Below are 13,035 nucleotides of genomic sequence, written 5' to 3' on the forward strand. Positions count from 1 at the left end.
GATTAAAGATAAAGTTTTTTTTTTAATTTTAGGAAACCAGTAATTTTGCTGAAAAATTGTGGAAAAATCTTGAAAAAAGTAAGCAAATCGCTCAAATGAAACGCAGCAACATGCTTAGTCGATCGAGCATACATCCTTTCTACAAAGTCCGGCACCGTATCTGCCACATTGCAGCAACTATGTTGACAGTGCTGAATCACATCCCACACACTCACACACACACGCTTTACGACCGTTGCCAATCTTCTCTTCCGAAATGCCAATAATTGCCACAATCGGATTTGTAAGAGTTAAGTCACGAATTGCGCCACACCGCGACAGAGACACAGCTTAATTATCTTGCCTCCCTTCGTACGACCAGTGTCATTTATCCCTTCGGGTGGGGGGAGGCTAGGGTGGGGGCGGTCATAAGACACACCAGCACAAGGGGTAAGGGTGTTGTTTGGTTACTGTTTTCACCTTGTCTTTGTGTGTCTGTGTGTGTGCCATTCACAGCGGCAAGGAATTCGGTGCAAATTAAAATGATTCAAATTAACCATAAATTATTCCATAATTACACCGTACCCAACAACCGTCACTTTTTGCCACGCGTGTGTGTGTGTGAGAATGTACCGAGGGCGAGTATTCGCTTTCCAGCTTCCAGCCGACGCGCGCGCGCGTGTGTGTGTGTACAGCGGCCCACTAAAGCCACGGTTTTGAGCCGTTAATTATCAACCGAATGATTTATGAACCATTGAGGTTATCGTACAGGATCCCACATGCAACTGCACCCGGCAATCGTTGCAGCCGAAAGAAAGAATAGAGAGATAGAAGAAGGAAAGGAAGAAAAAAAAAGGAGCAACAAGGGACATGTAATGCACACGATGAGCGTAGGTTTAGCATTCCTGTGCCACGGAACCGTTTGAGGGTGTGAGCCACCGTCTAGTGGGACCCATCATCGGCAGCCCTCGTTCGACGAGGGCGGATACAGTATGCCGTCCGGGGGCTCTTGTTTATCGTTCCAGAGGGTTGCTCAATTTCCGTGTGACGTGTGACATAAATGTGTTGCCCATTTTATGGGAGTACGTTGCGAAAAGGTTTGCTAGTTTCCAGCCCCAGAGTCTAGGAGCTTTGCATGTGGTCAGTGCCCTGGTAGTGCAGCTGTTCATCTCTGTCGATTAGAATAAATGGATCGTGAAGTGATAAAAATACTTTATTGTTGCACACTAGCTTTTCTTTATTGCGTTCATTAACCTTTTGGGTCGTTTAGGAGATTTTTGTAGAAAAAACCTTTTAAACAGCAGTTAAGCAGCTTAGGGGCTGAAATGCACTACACAAGAAAATAGTCATATCACGATTATTTTTCAAGCAAGCTCCAAGGCAAATGAATGCCTAGTCTTACTAGTAGTGCATATCATTTTTATTTTGACAACAGTTTTAAATTTTGTTTTATTCACTCCAAGCAAGAAATTTTTTAATCTCTTTTATTTTCAAGCAAGCTATAAATATTAGCTAGAAAAGCAAGCTAGAAAATTAGTATAAGCTAAAGTTATCTTTTTTTGTTACAGTATTACCTTTCATTAGATCGCTAAATGTAACAAAACATTATGTACATAATAATCGCTTGTAGTAGTTTAAGCAACACTTATTATTTATTATTAATGTGCTACAATAACCGGCGGCTCTACTTAACGCACAGCCCCACTTACCGTATCAATAAAAGTAAAACGATCCCCGAGGCCCCGAGGCTAACCAGTCGCTCGGAACATACGAGGAAGTAAACCAATACCATCCGATGGCATAAGCTTCTCCGGATTACAACCACTACTGGGACGCCCATTGAATACGTCTCGCTCGAAAACCATTCATGCGGCACTCAAACGGTCATTATTGTGATGCGACCGGCGTGATGAGATGGACTCGAACTTTGGTTTTATGAGCAGCAGCAGAAGATGGGACAGGCGTTCCGGGGCGAGACAACGCGATGTGCGATATTACATTATCCCTTTGCTGGCCGGAAATGGGTCAGCGGACCTCTCCGCATTCCTCCCTTCTTAACCATCTGGCTGTGGTTGGCTTGTGCGTGACGTAAGTGATCTCTCGCCACAGCTAATAACTTTCGATGTGTTGATGGACGTCGACAAGTTCGGCAGGATGCACCGAACACACGCATGTTGGTTGGGTGGTTGTTTGACGGATAGGCCGATGATTTATGCTACACTATCTGGCCAGCTGGACGATAATTAATTTTTGTGGGCTTCTGCTAGCGGCTTTAACTGAACATCGGTGGAAGTCGGGTTCTCCGTCGTGTCGGGGTTTTGTACGTGTCGATTTATTTCATTTGTGTTGTGTGTTTAACACGGTGGACCATAAATTACAGCAACATTTCCATCCGTAAACAGGCGCGTCTGGTGGCAGAGGCACCAGCGTTCACAGCCGTTCACACGGCAGGACGGGGGTTCAAATCCCATCCAGACCGTCTCCCCGTACTTTTAGGGCTGACTATTCTACTAAGGGTAAAATTAAGTCACAGACCTCTCGAGGTTGGTCTTAGTGACTAACAGGCGCTGAGAACACTTGATGCAATTGAGCAAATTTTCTCTTCACGTCAGCTTTTGCAGCCGCCTTCCCATTAGTTTAAAAAAAGAAAGATTGAGCTTTAAATACAATGCTCAAGATAAGTAAACAATTTAATGTGCAAAAAACATGACGTAAAAATCGATAAAAACCAACCCCCCTGATATTATACGCCTTCACTTTAGCGGCGGACAGTTCCAGTTTTCCAACGCCAATTTAAATCAGAGCACAAATATCGACCACCTGTAGCTCGATGGTCCCCGTTTGGATGACTTTCTGTGGGCAGCAGTAATGCATTTATCCGAACCAATTATCTCCAACGCACGCACACCCGAGGTGAGAGTAATGTGCTGGGTGCCTGTTTGGGTAACAGGCAACAGCGATTTGCGATTTTGGGATTTGGACCATTTACGTACTGCCAAAAATGGAGTTTTACGGTCTGACCGAGACCATTCTGCCGAAAGCAAACGATTATTGCACTTGAAGCCAAACCTCGCCGATCATATTCTTGACGGTGCTTTACCGGTCCGTACTTTATTGTATCACACCATTTTTGGACTTCACAATGCTACATTAATGCAGCTTTTTTTTCTTAGCTCTGCTGTCGTGGTGCACTGTGTGTGTGTGTGTGGGTCGAAGCATTGTACTTTCTCCGCTCTGTCTTGTCGATACACTAAGGTGCACTGGCAGACAGACACACCAAACACAGCCGTGGGGGCAGCCGTAGGTGAACGCTGAACAGAACTTGTTGCATTTAATTTCGCGTGCACCACAGCAGGCCGGCGGATGCACGCGATGGATGCACATTTCGCTGTCACCATGCCTGGCTACAGTCTGCTGCACCTTCCTCGTTAACCCTTAAAGGAGCCGTTTTTTCTGATGGATCTAACGGTTTTGATATTTTAAAGCATTTTTGTTTTAAAAATTGAATAGTTTGTGTTAAAAAATGTGTTCTCTAATTATTAAATCAAACTTTATAATTTCGACGCCATTTTTTATGTTCATACATTCGCCCATTGCATCTCTTTCCCAAGGGTTATTTGCAGCACTTTATTCGCCGTCCCATGTGTTTTTTTTTAAAAAGCCGCGCATATAAAGTATGCATTTCATTGAAAAGGAAAGTGCACGTAATCACTGCACACACACACATACATGTACACATTGTGCGCACACACTAGCACAATATCACGCCGAAGGACCGGATGGGGCAATGATGATGAAAACAATAACAAAGGCGAAATAATTAACGTTGCATTCGGTATGCACCTCTTTCGTTTGCGCCTGTCTCCGACGATTCACCCTTCAAACGCGCTTTTGATTGGAAAATATTATGTTCGTGTTTGGAAAAGTTACAGCTGGGAGTTTGTACAGGTTTTGATACATATTTTAAGAGTTTTTTTGTTTTCTTAGATGTTAAACATTTCTAAATATATTTTTTCAATAATTACCTTCAATTATTATTCGCTTAATTATATTAGCTCCTGCACACAAAACAATCGTATTGAAGAGGTTCACAGTATTGGCATACAAAAGTGCTCCAAAGGGCTTAAGTACATAAGCCCCTTTCATCTCGACCTAATTCCCCAGGACCGTGTAGTAGGGTTCAACGAGCCTGAAAGTATGCAATCGCTGCTTTAGGAACCTCTGTTGAAAACATCTTGAGGGGATTATTTGAAGGGTGGCAGTGAATTTTGCTTTAAAATATAAAAATTGCATACTTTAGGGCGTTCATCGTTAAAATCGTCTTGAGCGGGTTATTTGATGAGCTTTAATGCATTATTCAATAAATTACATAAATTGCATACTTTTAGGCTTACGTCGGTAAAATCTGAGTCTGGGTTATCTGAAGAGTACCAGTGTATTATACTTTAAAATATATAAATTGCATACCTTTAGGCGCTTCCATCTAAAATATGTCAAGAGAGTTAATAAATTCATACTTAATAGAACATTTTTTGATATTTTAAGTCCAAATTTTACATTCCAAATTTACAACTCTATTTTAGATAAGAGTAATTAAAGAATGCATCTAAAAATTTAGCAATGTTCTCTCGGAACCTTTCTCGCTGTGGAATGTACTTACAACGAATCAATTATGTAAAACCGCTACGCCTAGCAAAGAAATTTCTTGTGAGATTATTTTGCATTCTGGCCTTTCTTCATGCCTTGCTGCCCGGTACTTCCCTTCACACACACACACACACGCGCATTTGATGAATGGGGCATTGTTCGGAACGTAGTAAAAGCCCTGTGCCGTACGGATGTCCTACTGCGGGTTGCTATGGGTTGCAGGAGAAGGGACCGAAGCAGCGTACGGTGCACTGCCACAAGGAATGCTACCAAGTGCAGCAGAGATCCAGGCAGAGGAATCTAGCCAGCCGTATGGTTTGAATTTAAATTCCATGGTTACGATGCTCCGCGATTTCTGAAGAGGCGAGTGAGAGAGACAGTGGGCTGTACCGTCTTAAAGTCCAGGGAATTTTATAGGCTTCCGTGTGTTATGACAGTTTAATAGCGAAATGTGATTTAATTAAGTGTTCCAATCGTTAGCTTTAATACGCACATAATGATGTTTATTTTATAACTCTGATTTAAATAAATACGAAAAGTGTTTGAAACACATTTCCACATTCCACCGGTTATGATTTATGGTGGGAAACGAAACGGAGCTCGATAAAATACGTACCTTCATAAAACGTTGAAGATGAAGTGCGAAATGCCCCGAGCACGGATGCGTAGCAAACCGACGACGCAATTGTAGTGCAGCTCGCAGCTGCTAGTAATTGATTTTCGTTGTACTGGAAAAAAACTCTCTCCGCAGGATCCACAACCGGAGCCCATCAGCAATGGGCTGCAGCCGAACGAATCCTACCGTGCAGTAGTGAAATACGACGGAAAAAGCGTCCTTGCGTTCGGTACTGCTCAACGTCCGCGATAATGGATATTTTCTCCCAATGAGCTTCGTGTTCGGAAGCAGTTTTCCATCGGTGGTGGCATCAGTTCTGCGCCAACAAAAAAAAAGCGTTAAAGGGGAGGTTCAGATGGTGACCTACAAAAAAACCTTCCCGGAACGCTACAACTGGGCCACAGATAGCCTTTTCATGTGCGTGTCTTTGTGTGATCGTGAAGGACCAAATCTCCGGTCGTAGGAATGATTGGGCGGGGAGCCGGTATTCGGTACACAAAAAGTCGCCTGCTGCCCTCTTTGCGTTATGAGATGTTTCACATTGTTGACTCGACAAAGTGTGTTATTTGATAGGTTAGACATTCATAAGAAAGAGCAGTGCCAGTTTTTTCGTTCGAATATAATAATGCAGGGTTACTCAGCACAAAATTGTAATCTGCGGGAAACCCCAAGCCTAGGGAACTATATATTAAAATCAGAGTTGGAATGTAATTCTTTCTTCAGTACTTCAGTTCTGATAATTTTTGCCAAAATATTAATGAAATACACTCAACTTAAAAGTAAATAATAGGGAACCAGAGGTTTTATTTATTTAAATTATTATTCTGAATCTGAAGCATAAGTACTTGAGTCTACTTTCTATTTGTTCTTAATAGATTTTACAAAATCGCAAATTTTTTGATAAATTATGACCATTTTATAAAAAAAATCTGGTCTTACGGTTCATATTTTCCGCTCTTATTTTACTGATAAATAAAATATCGCCCTAGGGCTGCAGAGAATATAAAATGTCTTTGGTTACTATTTTCCACTATATTTGGAAATAGTGCGCAAAATGCATTAAGGATGCAATTCAGTTAAAAAATTGTTCATAATCTATTTACGATGAGCCTAAATTATATTTTTTGTTTATTAATTTCGTAATAAGCAATTCGACCATGCCACGAATCCATGTCACGAATAATAAAAAATCGTAATCGCCTTTCGTCTTCATTTCACACGGAGAAACCCTGTAAAATGTGTATCGATTGCAAAAATTTACACAGGTCGTTCTTTCTAAGTACAAAATCACTGTCGTTCAAAGGATTTGATTTGTTAAAGTCGAAAAAATCTTTTAATGTTCATTATAAAAGGAGAATAATAATATACAATAAAAGTGGAACTTGAATGGGGAAAAAAGCGTTCCCATAACCAGACCAATAAATCATACCTAAAGCCAGACAAACGACACATAGTTCAATGAAATATGAAAACATAAAAGAAAAAAAATCTTAGCGCAGTGAAAAAGAAAAAAAAAATTTACATTTACCAGCTTGTGTGTCCGGGAGTTTGTTGTCTTTACCACGAAAAACAGACTTGTGTGGCCTGGCGCGTTGGTTGGTCCTGCATTCACGGCCCCATCCCGGGATACTGTTCCCCTAATCTGATAATAGAAGTAGGTCAGGAGAGCAGCCACGCCATACGTACACCGGGTCGATGATGGGATTTTTTTGCAGTTGGCCGTTCGAATCTTTATTTAGATTGATTTATGTCCGCCCAGAATCAGTTTTTGCAGATGACCGAATCGTTATTATGTGTACCAAGCGGAGGAGAAAACGCGTATCGAATGAGAAGCCAAACGTGCAAATCTTTCGTTTTTTTTTGCGCTATGATGGTGTTTTTTCGGGTGAGAAATATTTTGCTGCAGCGCGCCACCGGGTTCGGGTTCGGGGGCTGTTTTGTTTGGGAATGTTTTTAATCGCAATCATGTCAGCGTACTGCCACAATTAGCGGGATCATGTTACGGCCGGCGAACGGAATGGCACATTTATTATCATCGCGCGTGCCACCGCGTAAGGGAAACGAAGATGATACGTTGGCGCAGATCGCCGACAAGAATGAGGATTGATGGACGGTAGAATGACAGATCGGTTTGGTTGTTTTGGGGGAGCTGAGGGGGAGCTCAATTAAGATTAAAGACGTTGATGTGATGCGTCCGGACAGTTGGTTGGCGATACGATAAATCATCACCATGAATTATGTTCAAAAAAACTGATTGATGTATATTGTTGTAAAATGGTTGTCCATATTGATGATATAAATATGAGCCGGATAGCATATGTGAAGGACACGTACGATTGTTCCCAAAAGGAATGAATTATTACTTTTTGGGGAATAGTAGGGATCATTTGAAATAATGTTGACTCACATATTTTGTGCTAAAGTGCCTTTAAGTGTGATTTCTTTAAAAACATATTTTTATATTTGGATTTCTTTAAATCATTCTTTAAAAAGAGTTTTTTCTTAATCCATAAAATTTTAATGGTGCTTTTTTAATTTTTAAATTGTTAACAGAAGATCGGATTGATCGGTATGGAAAATCAATTGGGAAACCCTGTATTTTTAAACAATTATCCACACTATGAAAGAAGTGGAGCATTCGATCTGACAATTAAAACCATTTTAAAAGTTAGTATCAAAGTAACCATTGCATACTTTTAGGCGACTTATAGACAAAAGTCTTTACGAAACGATGAGTAGGTCATAATTAATATAATTTACAAAAAATAAAATAATAAAACCAATCAACAATTCTGTTAGCTTTCATATCGGAGACCTCATATGTTGACATCAATTTTATTACACCACCCAAAACCCCGTACGATTCCGTTGAACTGCAGTTGATGGGTTTCGCACGATGTTTCGTTTCCTGCCGACCATTAAATTCCGTATCAAATCCCCTTAAACACCAGCAACAGCTCGTTATAAATGTCGAAACCCGCGGCATGTATTCTTCCCAAGCGCGACCTTCAACGTCGCTGGGGCTCCGTTCCTAGCAGATAAAGAGGAAACCTATTTTACGACCACCAAACCGAGGGGTTTATCAGCTTACACGATTGTGGTGTGCGCATCCACGAAACAACCATCGGGTCCAACGTTCGTCCCGCACAATTTGTTGTCAAAGTATTCGAATTCAATTTTGTAGTTTATGATTCCCGTGCTGGCAATGGCCGTTAACGGCGAGGACTCTGTTTCGCGCTCCAGCCCTCAGAGGACATCGATTCTAGCCCAAAATCAATATTTGCCTGAAGCAATCTACAAATCCAACAAACAGCAGCAGCCAGGATCAGCGGAGCCCGAGCAAACTTTTCCGTGCCCTTGCTTACGGGTTTCGTTAAGCAGGTTGTAAATAGCTCTGTTTTATTGCGCTTCGCCCCTTACGTTAATTTTATCATTCGATCTGTTCAACTATTCCCTCCGAAAAGCTTTAAAAAATCCATTACTACAAAATAGCAGCTAACGGTGATGGAGATCATCGATACACAGCAGCGTCTGCAACGACCGGAAATAAATAAACAATTCTTCAACATTCTTCGGATCGCTTGCACCCGAAGCCGGGCTTGCATATTTGTGCATCGCGGCAGAACGAACGACGTGAGTGAGTGAGTGGGTGAGAGAGAAAATGTGCAAAACATCAAGCTGAATTTGCGAAACAGCTCACATACGACAGCCGAGATGCAGGAAGGACAAGTTTTGCAGCTAAGAATAAACCCTTTGGGCCTGTGCTTCATTGGGAATGTTTTGTTTTTCCATTAAACGATTCTCTAGCGTTAAGCGGGCATCGCATATTCCAAGCTCGTTCGATCGCTGGTCAATAAAACTTTGCCGAACTGACCGGGCTCAACGTGAAATACTTTTTGTCGGAACGGATCGTTTGCTGCTGTGGGTATTTATCGATCTCACCAGCTCCGAACGATTTGTGTGTGACCCGGATCGTGGGCAGCTCCGCAGGCACGTCTTTAACCGGCCTGGTTATGGGCACGCTTTAGGATAGTTTATGTTGTTTGTTTTTGGAAGTAAATTTGTTGCCTGTTTGGGTATAAATCATCCAGTGGGGATTTGGAGTAAATTTTATCATTGTTATGAAGTTTTATCGATAAAGAATTAATATTAACTGTTTTATTAGGCTGCTTACGGACGACAACTCTTGGTTAACTATTGTTTATGTCTTGCGGTTAGCAATAAATGGCGTTTGAAGTATGGTATGGTAGCCTAATTATGCATGCTCAAGGAACTTTTCCTTGTTTTTTTTTAACTAAAAGAACATTTCGCCGACGAAATATTTAAACTGTTTCCGTATATTTCCAAAATTCGTTGGCTCAGTGCGCTAAAAAATCAGTTCTTGATGAATAAACATTGAATATTAACAAATGTTTAAGTAAATGCCTACTTCGATTGTTTCCATAATAACAAGCTTGTTTATAAGCCAGCAGCAGTAGGCCAGGCTATCCTACTCATGCTCACCTGCCAAACAGAGGTACACTGCCAAAAGTGGTACAGATATTTTATTTGAAAGAACTTACACATAAAAAACTCAGTCAAATTTAAAGTTCTCCAAAATTGTATCTTTTTTTATTGGTCTCGGATTAAAAGTAAAAGGAAAATAGTTTGAAAATGTAAAAGAATACAAAAATCATGTCACTTGCAGCAACCCTGCATATTGCATAATTTTAGGCGTAAGATTCAAAAATCCTTTTAATTCAAACCATTGTAAATGCATTGAAAGGCAATAAAAATTTGGATTTTAAGGTGCATATTGAACGCCACGTTGTAATGAAGTTAATATAGATTGAACCTGTTGTCTTCACAATAAAATCGTGTTATATATATGAGGACAAATAATTAAACATATGAGTTACATTCTATACAATGTTCACAGTACTCGAATCACTCAAACCAAACAGCTCGCCACTATGTGTGCGTGTGTCTCACAAAACTGTGTCAGTCCAAGGGTACTTACAATCAACGAACCCCTTACCGCATAGACCGATCCATCGCGCCATTTTTTACTGTAAAAGCCTTATCATTTATGGGTCAAACCACCAAAGCCAGGGTCCGCAAACCTCTTCAGCGTCCTGTGCGCATCTAGTTCCTTCCTTCAAGTGGTGCGAGTCGGTTCACAGCTCCTTAAGAATAAACCACGATGTAACATCACACACCAACACACCTTCAAGCGTCAATCAAGCCACCATTTACAATCACGCACGGGTCAACAAAATAAAGCAAAACGCGCATTTAGACGGCTGTCGTGGATAAGAGACCGCGGGGACTAGCCAGGGGTTGCTTCACCGTTTGACGTGATAAAGGGAGGCAGGTCGGTTAATAGAAAATTAATTCTAATGACAACACCCGAATGCATGTGGGGCGAATGTTGAGGTTCTTTCGGAGTTGATTTGTAGGTTAAGCTTAGCTGCTTCGTTTCTATGCTTGTTCACTTTCCGAGCTGACGACATAGTTGGCCCTCCACTCTATCTGAAGCAGGTCATTGTGCCTGATAGTGTGTTGGAGGATTAAACAAGACGATTTTTTCACGACACGACGGCATGCTAAAAATATGTCGTCAGAAAAGTAAACCAAAATCCCGCAGCGCAAACCAAATCTAGGTTAATTAACTCGATGGGGACTATTTGGAGACGTCAATAAAGTGTGATTATGATTGAATTTTTGGGGATCTCCAGAGCACAACTTCAAACGGCAAATAAAGTTGTGAATGTGGCTTTCGCCCTACCACACCGTCCTGCGGAAAATAACTTCACGACAAGGTGAACTTGCTTGGCCATGACGTAAAGTCCATCACACTGGTAACTGTTACAGTTGCTGTAATCTCTCTTCCGCTTTTCCTTCGACTTCGACTAGAGTCGACACTCGAGGACGTCAGTCACACGAAGGAGGGTTGGTGGTGTAAATGTTATTATTTTTATTTCGATGATAAGTCCTCACCGGGCGTCCCCGATGTCTTCGAGGGCTTGTTATCGGTCTTATCGTATCGTGCAACTTTGAGTCGCTCGTCGCTCAACAGGCGTGGGGCGTCAGTCAGTCAGTTTTGCCGGTGCTCGGTACGGCGTGTCAGCTGGTGCGAAATTGGCTGCGTGCAGTAAGCGCTCTTACAAGCGATCGAAATAGGGCAATAGCTGATAGGGCATGTTTGTGATGTGTGTGTGTGTGTGTGTGCTTTTCTTTGCTTCCCTTCGCTAACTCCAAAGTGCGTCTTCTGTGGAGAGTGTGAGCTGGGTCGTAAAGTTTTCAGCTGCCATTCAACAACTCACCGAACCGAGTGAGTAATTTTCATGAAGTCAATCTTGGCGTACTTGGGAGGAAACGACATTATTCGCATTTCTAAGAAATACTGTGAATGAAACATTCCAAGCACCGTGACCGCTGGTCGATTGCAATTCAATGGTGGAGTACTTCGGGGGCAGGAGGGGGGGGGGGAAAGGACGGGTGACGGGAACGATATTGGGTATGTAGATATATTGGTTTCCTCGGCCAGACACCCTGGGGGGTTTGCAATGAGATATGGTTCAATGGAGAAATGGGAGACGATGAGCATGTTGTCGTTTGTATTCCTTGTGAACTAGTATATAACGTCTTGGGGTTTTTTTTACAGTTAGTTTAAATGCTTGTTATACCAAGCAGGTGATATACTTTCGAATAACTTCTTATATTCAAATTTATTGTAAAAATACTTTAAACTATTTAAAATGTATTATACAGACTACAATTACTAGTTCGCGATATTCAATGTCGACTCTACAAAGCTTTGAACCCCTGAAAGTATAATTTACTCAGGACCTTCAGGAAGATCTTTTTCTTTGCTTTATTTACTTTTTTTTAATTTTTATTTAAAGTTTATTTAAAGTTTAAATCTTGTGTCAATGTGGTGCTTCTAATTGAATTTGATGATGCCATCTATCGAACGGGATAAACCTTCTTCAACTTTTTTTTTTACAGCAAGCTCTTCCTAGTTCTTCTTTATGTTGATATTGATACCGTCACCCTTGCTATAAAATTGAACTGAAAGCAATTAGTTGATTGAGTAGCTCTTAAGAGAAAAATCTTTTGGAATGAGCTGGACTCCGTTAGTGATGTTCTGATTAATGATGCGATTGAACGCCCGCAAATGGATAGATTGTTCAGCGCGAAATAGTTTTGGAGCATCATAGTATCTGTTTGCAAAGAAACTTTCTGCGTCCGAGGGCTTCACAAAAATTAATCTCTGAAATTTGCCTGAAATTTGCCTATATTCTTCCCATGGTTTATTGTATGAGGTCCACGCTGGAAATCATCGCGAGAGGAATATTTCAACCAGTACTCCAGTCTGCCTTTTATTTATTATCCAATACGTTACGATCAATGTTAATTTCCGAATTCAAATGTCCTTCAGTCGAAGTTGAAGATCAAGTGGTCAACTTATGCAATAATTTTGCCCCTAGGAGACTGTCGACTGATCGACTATTTAGAACTGATTGAAAGACAATAGCCATTATTTTCGATACGCCAAAAAGTATGCAACCACAAAACATAGAAGCGCTCATAATGAGTCTCTTGCCGTATAGCACTACTAATTGCACTATTTTGTAATGTGCTTCGTTAAATAAAACCAAATTTGACGCTACAATCCGTTCCGTGCGACAATATATCATCAAACCCCCTGTACAGCACATCGTGTTAATAGAGCCCGGTGGAACATCCCCTTTTTTGTTTGTTGCCCTGTCACTAGAACGTAATAATCTGTCAGATCTAATCAGCAGCTA

At 41.2% G+C, this 13,035-nt stretch overlaps 1 protein-coding gene across 5 annotated transcripts in view; it reads left to right on the forward strand.

Annotated features, from left to right (window-relative positions):
- Nucleotides 1-13,035, forward strand: part of LOC118504046 (speract receptor) — a 47,072-nt gene that overhangs the window by 7,342 nt on the left and 26,695 nt on the right. Inside the window, exon 1 of one of the 5 annotated variants that reach the window (XM_036038049.1) lies at nucleotides 11,318-11,555. The exons of the other annotated variants lie outside the window; for them this stretch is intronic. The gene's annotated coding sequence lies outside the window, so the exon portion shown is untranslated. Of the gene's footprint in view, nucleotides 1-11,317; nucleotides 11,556-13,035 lie in introns of those variants that run through there. 5 annotated transcript variants of the gene reach the window in all.

The sequence above is a fragment of the Anopheles stephensi genome, chromosome 2 (genome assembly GCF_013141755.1).
Source record: "Anopheles stephensi strain Indian chromosome 2, UCI_ANSTEP_V1.0, whole genome shotgun sequence".
In the NCBI taxonomy this organism is placed as follows: domain Eukaryota; kingdom Metazoa; phylum Arthropoda; class Insecta; order Diptera; family Culicidae; genus Anopheles; species Anopheles stephensi.